Below are 8691 nucleotides of genomic sequence, written 5' to 3' on the forward strand. Positions count from 1 at the left end.
TCTTCCACAACTTTTTCAGTGCCTTTACTTGCTTCTTCCTGCTCTGGGATTCCAATGATGCACATGTTATTTCTCTTGATGGTGTCCCACATTATTCTTAGGTTTTCTTCTTTTTCCTTCTTTTTTGAGTCTGCTTTTTGCTCTAGCAGATCAGTGGTGACAATTTTGTCTTCTATTTCACTGGTTCTGTGTTCCATCTATTCAACTCTGCTCATGTGCCCCTCCATTATGTTGACAGCATCTGAAGCATTGGACCTTATATTTTGGATAGTGATTTCTTGTTTTTCCAGTGCTGTTAATGCCTCGTTTGTTTTCTCTACATTGTTCAGGACTGTTTTTTTTTTAGTTCCTCCTGGTTTTTGCTTGTAGTATCCTGTAATTTTTCAAGTTTGTCTTTCATTCATTGAAACTCTTCAATCATTGTTCTCTTAAATTCTGTGTCAGAAAGTTCCATCAGACTTTCTGGGTTCAGGAAATCCATTGATACTCTGTCACATTTGGGGGTGATATCTTGCTTTGTGCTTGTGTATTGTGTGGGACAGCTTGCTTTCTTCGAGACATTGATATGTTCTTGATCTGAAGATAATGCTCTAGAGATCAGTTGGGTAGCTATCCCACTTGTGTTTTTCTCTGAACTTCTGACTTCAGGGAAATGTCAGTTCAAAGCCTGTGAGAGCAGCCCCTTGTATGTAAGACAGGTCAAGGTGCTCTGGATTAAAGGCAGGTTGATTAACCAGATGTGTAGACACAGGTGTGGAGCCAAATGGGGTGGGGCATACACACTCATGGGGCGATCACAAGGGCCAGTCAATCACTTGGGGGACCTCACTCAGGCCTCAGTTGTCTGTGTGTACTTACAGTTGGGATCCCTATTCAAATTCCAGCTGTCCATCTCCCTCCCAGTGGTTTTCATTCACTGGTAACTGTCCAGTGGTGCTCACACAGGTGCCCTTGCACAGTGGCCCCTGCCCAGGAAGGGTCCTGGGTCCAAGGGGTCTCAACAAGACAAAGTCAAATTCCCATCAACCTACTCACCTTTGGCTGGTCTTCAGTGTCCACAAAAGTTCAGCCAAATTACCACTGGCCCACTCATTCCTGGGAAGTTGCGTGGCCCGAGAGAGCTCAGCCAAATTCCCACCAGTGGGCTCACCCTTGGGTACTCTCCCAGACAATAGGCGGTGCCCAAGAAAACCCAATTAGGATCCTACCAGCCTTTCTCATGACAGATCAGTCCCACAGCAGCTCTACTGGTGGCTTCAGATGATGGCTGGATCCATGTTGTGCTAACTCAGAATTGTACTGTCTAAGGCTGTTGGCATGTCTCTGTGCTGCGAGAAGGAGTCTCTAGTGGCTCTGGAGCACCACCAGGGGTACAGGGTTGTGGCGAGGCCACCAGCGCATGCCAGAAGTGTGGGGGCACAGGATGGTGGTTGGAAGGTGTCCCTGGACGCGGTGCTGTGGTGGGGGTGGGGGATGCAGGGCTTGGGCAGTTCTGGGAGTTAGGGGTTGCAGTCTGTTCCCAGATATTAAGATGCCAAGTTACCAGTCCTCAGCAAATAAGACTGCCCCTGTTCACCGGCGCCCTTGTGCCCATTTTTGTACTTTTCACATTCCAGTTATTAAAGGGTGCTTGCAGCTGTTTCTCCTTATTTTGAGTGACTTCCAGTCTGGGTTCTACCTCTAATACTATATTCCTCTATTGTTTATAATGTTTTCAGAGGCTGGTTATTTAAGAAATGGAGGACCAATCCTGCTTTCTACTGTGTCTTAATTTGGAAGTCCTGCTGAAACCTGTCCACCATGGATGCCCCTTCTGGCATTTGAAACAATGGTTGCATCATGACTTCCAGCATCATAGCAACCCACAAGTTATCCCAGTACAGCAAACTGATAAACAAATTCTGTATTAAAAAGAACAAATAACAAACAAATGAATGCACACTTAAGCCATAAAGTAATTAGAAATATGGAAATCATTTCCACAATACAACTAACTGATACATAGGCATTATAATCTGACAGCAAACTGTAAAGATAACAAGGCATATAAATATTACGGTGCATAGCAGCCTTCTTTGGCCCAAACTGAGATCTGTTGCAGTGTGCCAGGATGGGGTTGCAGATGGGGAAATTATAGCATTGAAAGAAGCTCAGCTTGATCTTTGGTGTTGATGTCACAAGGTCAGAGGACTGTAAGGTTGGAGGGTGAGCGCACTAAGGTCTTCTTCATTGCCAGATGTCTACTTCAAAGCTCAATCCCCAAAGCTAAAAAAGAGTGGACTCAACACTCTTCTTCCCTTGGAGCCTGGGTCTAAGAAACAGGTTTTATATATATATATATGTATTTACATAATTTAATACTTCTTCTGAGATAAATGATTTTATTCTTGTTCTAATCCATGGTAGATTCAATACTGTTAGCCAATATCACAATTGAAAAGCATGAATTCTTCTTTGATCTTCATTATTCATTGTCCAGCTTCCAAATGCGTATGACTCAAGATCAAAACACTCTGACTTAGATCAAACACACCTTCATCTTTAAACTGACATCATTGTTCTTTAATATCTTAAAGAGGTCACTTAACAGTAAATTTCCCTAATACAATACTTGTTTTAATGCTTTCACTATTGCTACTGTGGATGCTGTTTGTGGATTCAAGAATAATGAAATCTTTGACAATTTCAGTCTTTTCTCAACCTATCATGATATTGCAAAACGGTCCAGTTGTAAGAATTTTGCTTTCTTAAGGTTGATATTTTAAGTCTTCTTCACTTTCTCCAGGCGAGGTGTCATTGACAAGAGTCTGGTTGTTGATGGGTCTTCCTCCAATCCTGATGCCTCATTCTTCTTCATATAGTCCAGCTTCTCAGCATACAGATTGAATAAGTAGTGTATACATGTATTTATATCACATGTGGGGAGATCTGCATATGGTTTTTATTTCATAGTGGATGCTGTCATTCCTAATGAGCCCTATGAGGTGTAAAGACCTTAACAAGACTACTGGAGTTAAGTGTCTTGGCTCCAGAGTGCGGGTAATCCAGGTAATCAATTTCATCCTTCTTCCGGAATCACACCTAAGTAAGATTAACCCTGTCGTGGTGCTCTACATATTACAAAAACATCTTTGTAACCCTTCAAATACTATCCAAATGTAATTGGAAATTATTTCTGGCCTGCCTCGACAGTCTTCTACACTCTATAAGTCACTCCTCTCACAGTGGTCTCTTTATGAAATTCCCCATTCCCTCATTTATGAGTAAGTAACTTGATATAGTTTCTTGGTGCCTTATTTGTCTGCAGGTAAATAACTCAGGGGAATTTACTTATAGCTCCAAAGAATAATCATCTCTAACTTCTGGGTGCGGTTGTGCTGTGGTGGTTTGTTTGTTGTCGTGATTCAGGAAGTGATAACATTTTGTATTTCAAATACCAGCAGGGTTATGCACGGTAGACAGGTTTCAGCAGAACTTCAGGATAAAAGAGACAGAGAAGAAAAGTTTAACAGTATGTTTCTGAAAAGTCAACTCATTGCTTCATAATAACTGACACAAAGCTGACCATCCTCTGGGTGCTTGAGGCTGTAAATCATATGGTAGGAAATTGCTTCTTTTTCTTCTAAGGAACTGTTAATGGATTTGAATCACCAGAAAGATTCAAACTTTCAGTTGGAAGTACAAATCTTTATGAACCATACCATTTAGCTGGAGAAAATTTTTGGATGAAAAAAAATATTATCTACTATAGGGATGGAGGTCTCATTGGTAAAGAGTTGCAATGCCAACCTAAATTCAGATGGTTAGAATCTACCAGGTGCTTCTTGGGAGAAAGAGGAACTTGTTGCAGAAGATCAAAGAATACAGCCTTCAACATTGATTGCATCTCAACATCAAGAAAACAAAAATCCTTACCAACAGACCAATAGGCAACATCATGATAGATGGAGAAATGATAGAGGTTATTAATAATGTCATCTTACTTGGATCAAGAAGCAACACTCTTGGCAATTGTTGTTGTTAAATATCATCGAGTCAAATTGACCTGTTGTTGACCCACCAGTGGGTTTTCAGAGGCAGTAAATCATATGGAAGGAAACTGCCCATCTGTCTCCAGTGGAGATGAACCTGGTGGATTCAAACCATGTGCCTTTGGGATTGCACTGTAGTTTCTTACCACTATGTCACCAGAGCTTCCACTATAGCAGCCAGAAAATCGAAAGATGAGTTACTTCAGAGTGCTAAGGAGAAATGTCAGTTTAGAGGTTAAGTTGCAATGGATCTAGGTCATGGTCTTCTCAATTACTTGCTTTGCATCTGAGAGCTGGACAATGACTAAGGATGACAAAAGAAGAATTGATGCCCTTGAGTTGTGGTGCTGAAGAAGGTTATTGAACATACTATGGACTTCCAAGAGAACAAACAGGTCTGTCCTGGAGAGGGGGAAACCAGATTTCTCCTTCGAGCTCTAGCTCACATACTTTGGGCACATTACCAGGAGGGACCAGTCCCTGGAGAAGGCCATCATTACTGGAATAGTGGAAGGTCAGTGCAGGAAAGGAAGACATGGATTGACACAGTGACAAATGTGTCAGAGATAGTGAGGTTGGCTGAGGACAGGCAGAGTTCAGAGCTATTCTTAAGAGTGATGTGAATTGTAGTGGACTCAACGGCACATGACAACAACAGATAGCAACAGCAGTTGATTCAAACATACCAATGATCAAGTAGTTGGCGTAGGGCTGAGCAATGATGCATTATTCTGTTACACATAAAGCTTTTATGAATCTGAGCCAATTGGATGACTACGAAGGGCAATCAGGATCTAAGTACTAAAGAAAAGCTTATCTAGACGTTTCACATCTTTTACCTTTACACTTTCATAGTCACCCTTTGAAAGAGGTAGGATTAAGCCTATTTTATGGGTAAAGAAACAGAAGCTCAAAAAAGCCAACGTAAGTCCAGTGCTCTAAAATGAATCTCTGACTCCAGAATGCCTTCCAGTATGTTCATGAGGTTAGGGACCAGTACTGTTTGGTTCACTGCTACAGATACAGAATACAGTGCTGGGTGTAGACTCAGTAGTGTCTGCTGAAATGAGTCATAGAGAGAGTGAGCATTTGCTGTAGTGTTTAAATTCTCAGTTGTTTGGCATAAGGTCCCTGTTGCTGTTATTTGGACTCATAGCTGACCCTCTGGTGGGTTTTCAGAGGCAGTATATCACATGGGAGGAGATTGCCCAGCCTTCCATGGAGCAGCTGCTGGAATTTAACTTTATGCTTGTGGGATGGCAGTGCAGCTTCTTACCCCTAAGCCACTTGTTGTTGTTGATGTCATTTGTTGCCGTCGAGTCGAGCACGACTCATAGCGATCCTATGAACAAAAGACCTGAAGTCTTTCTACCACTATTGTCATTTCTCAAAGTTCACAGAGTTTCCAGAGGCATGTGGTTTAGGAAGTGGATGCCACTCCTGCTTCCAACACAACAACACCAACAATAAGATGGACCAAATTGTTTACATTTGATTATTAACCCAAATTTGAAAAATGGCAACCTGACCAATTGAGTAGAAGACATCGAGGTTTGTTGTCGTTCCGAAAAAAGATCATCCAAAAGTTTGTGGAAATGATTGAACAATATCATTAATATCCATGAGAGTAAAATATTGCTGAATATTATTCAAAATCAGTTGGATCAGCATACCAGCAGGGAACTGGCAGAAATTCAAGTCTGGTGCCGAAGAGGTTATGGGAAAAGGGATATAGTTGCTGATGTCAAATGGATCTTGACTTACATCAAAGAATTCTAGAATGATCTTTGTTGTTGGTGGTAGGTGCCCTTGAATCAAGTATGACTCACAGTGACCCTGTGAACAACAAATCTGAACCTTGTCCTATCCTGTGCCATCCTCATCATCTCTAACATACTTTTGAACCCATTGCTGCAGTCACTGTGTCAATTCATCTTGTTGGTGATCTCCCTCTTATTATTTCTGTTGTATTGCACTGCATGGTTCAAAATTGGGAAGGGTGTGCACCAGGGATGTATCCTATCTCCATACCTTTTCAACCTGTATGCAGAACAGATTATCTGGGAGGCTGGGCTCTATGAGGAGAAATGTGGTATCAGGATTGGAGGAAGACTCACCAACAATCTGCTTTATGCAGATGACACAACCCTGCTTGCTGAAACTGAGGAGGACCTGAAGCACCTGCTGCAGAAGGTCAAGGACTACAGCCTCCAATATGGATTGAAACTCAACATCAAGAAAACAAAGATTCTCACCACTGGGGCAATTAGCAGCATCAGTATGGATGGTGAAGAGATTGAGATTGTTCACACCTTTAGTTTGCTTGGCTCCAGTCTACACTCTTGGCACCAGCAGCCAGGAAATTAAAAGACGTATTGTGATGGGAAAGTCTGCTGTTAGGGACCTCTCTAAAGTACTGAAGAACAATGGTGTCATACTGGAAACTAAGGTGCATCTGATACAGGTCATGGTCTTTGCAATCACTTCTTATGCACCAGAGAGTTGGACAGTGACTAAGGAGGATACAAGGAGAATTGATGCCTTTGATCTGTGGTGCTGGAGAAGAGTATTGAACACACCATGGACTGCCAAGAAAACAAATAGATTCATCCTGGAGAGAGTTAAACCAGGCTGTTCCTTGGAGGCAAGGATTCTGAAGCTTTGTCCGACATACATTGGTCATGTTGTAAGAAGGGACTGGTCCTTGGAGAGGGACATCATGCTTGGGAGGATGGAGGGACAGCGCAGGAGGGGAAGGCCCTCTGAGGTGGATTGATTCAGTGACTGGGGTAATTGGAATGGTTGTGTCAGAGGCAGTGTGATTGTCACAGGACAGAGCAGAGTTTAGGGCTGTTTACATAGGGTCGCTATGAGTCACAAGTGACCCAACGGCGCATAACAACATTGTCCTTCTTGGGAATGGGAATAAATATAGATCCGTTCCAGTTAGTCAGCCAGGTAGCCGCCATCCACCTTTCCTAGCATCGATTGGTGAGCATGTTCAGGGTTGCATCTGTAATTTGAAACATATCGGTTGGTATTCCATTGATTCCTGGGGCCTTGTTTTATTCCCCAGTGCTTTCAGTGTAGCCTGAACTCCTTCCTTCATTGCCATTGGCTCTTGTTTATACACTTCTTGAAATTTCTCAGTGTCAACCAATCATTTTTGATACAGTGATTCTGTGTATTTCCTCCATCTTCTTTTGATATGTCCTGAACCATTCAAAACTTTGCCCATCACATTTCTTACTAATTCAACTTAAGGCTTGAAATTGGTTTTTAGTTTTCCCCACTTCGAAATGGCAAGCAAGTTCTTCCCTTTTCACTCTCCAACTCCCGCTCTTCACACATTCTGTTATGATACTTTGCTTTGTATTTTGAGCTGTCCTGTGAAATCTTCTGTTTGGCTCTTTTACTTTGACATTTCTTCCCTTTGTTTTGGATTCTTAATGTTGTAGCTCAATTTTTAGAGTTTCTTCTGACATTCATTTTAGTGTTTTCTTCCACTTCTGTCTTTGTAACTACTAAAAGATGATTACTTGTGTTTTTGACTGTGTAAAGGAATTTGACTGTGTGGATAATAAATAACATTATGGATAACATTGAGAAAAAGGGGAATCCTAGATCACTTGATCATGATCATGCAAAAACCTATGCATAGACCAAGAAGTAGTTGTTTGAACAGAACAAGGGTACAAAGTGTATAGCTTAAAGTCAGAAAAGGTGAACGTGAATATATCCTTTCTCAATGCCTATTTAGTTTGTATGCTGAGCAAATAATTTGAGAAGTTGGTTTACAAATAGAGGGCTATGACATTAGGATCAGAAGGAGACACATCAACAACCTGCATTATGCAACCTTGTTTGCAGAAAGTGAAGAAGACTTGAAGCATTTAACACAGAAAATCAAAGTATACTGTCTTCAATATGGGTTACATCATAACATCAAAAAACCCCCAAAAATCCTTACCATTGGACCAATAGGCCATATCATAATAGACGAAGAAGAGATTGAAATGATCAACAATTTCATTTTACTTGGTTTCTCACTCAACATTTGTGGTAGGAGTAGTTAAGAAATCAAAAGACATGGTGCGTGGAGAAAATCTGCACTCAATCGAGCTCTTTAAAGTGAGACAGCAATTTAATGGTGCATCTGGTGCAAGTCATAGAATGGTATTTTCAGGTGCTTCCTAAGCATCTGAAGATTGAATAATAAATACTGAAGAAAAATTTCTTGAATTGTGATGTTAGAGAAGAGTATTAAATATACCATAATCACCAAAGGACAAATAAATTTGTTTTGGAGGTAGCAACCAAATTCCTCCTTAGAGGCAAAGAGGGTGAAGTTTTGTTTCACATACTCTGTGAATGTTGTTAGGAGAGGTCAGTACTTAGAAAAGACAGAATGCTGGGGGCAATAGAGATCAGAGAGAGAGAGGAAGGCCCTCAAAGAGATATCTTGACACAGAGTCGGCAATGATGAAGATGGAGAAGGGTAGGATAAGGTTCAGATCTATTGTTCATAGGTTCACTGTGAGTCGGTGGTGACTCATTAACATCTAACAGCAACAACAACATTTACCCAAAGGAATCCTGGTAATGTAATGCACAAATTATTAGGCTGTTAAGTGAAGGGTTGTCAGTTTGAATAAAAAAA

The sequence above is a fragment of the Elephantulus edwardii genome, unplaced genomic scaffold (assembly GCF_000299155.1).
Source record: "Elephantulus edwardii isolate Elephantulus edwardi_28Jun2011 unplaced genomic scaffold, EleEdw1.0 scaffold00035, whole genome shotgun sequence".
Lineage (NCBI taxonomy): Eukaryota > Metazoa > Chordata > Mammalia > Macroscelidea > Macroscelididae > Elephantulus > Elephantulus edwardii.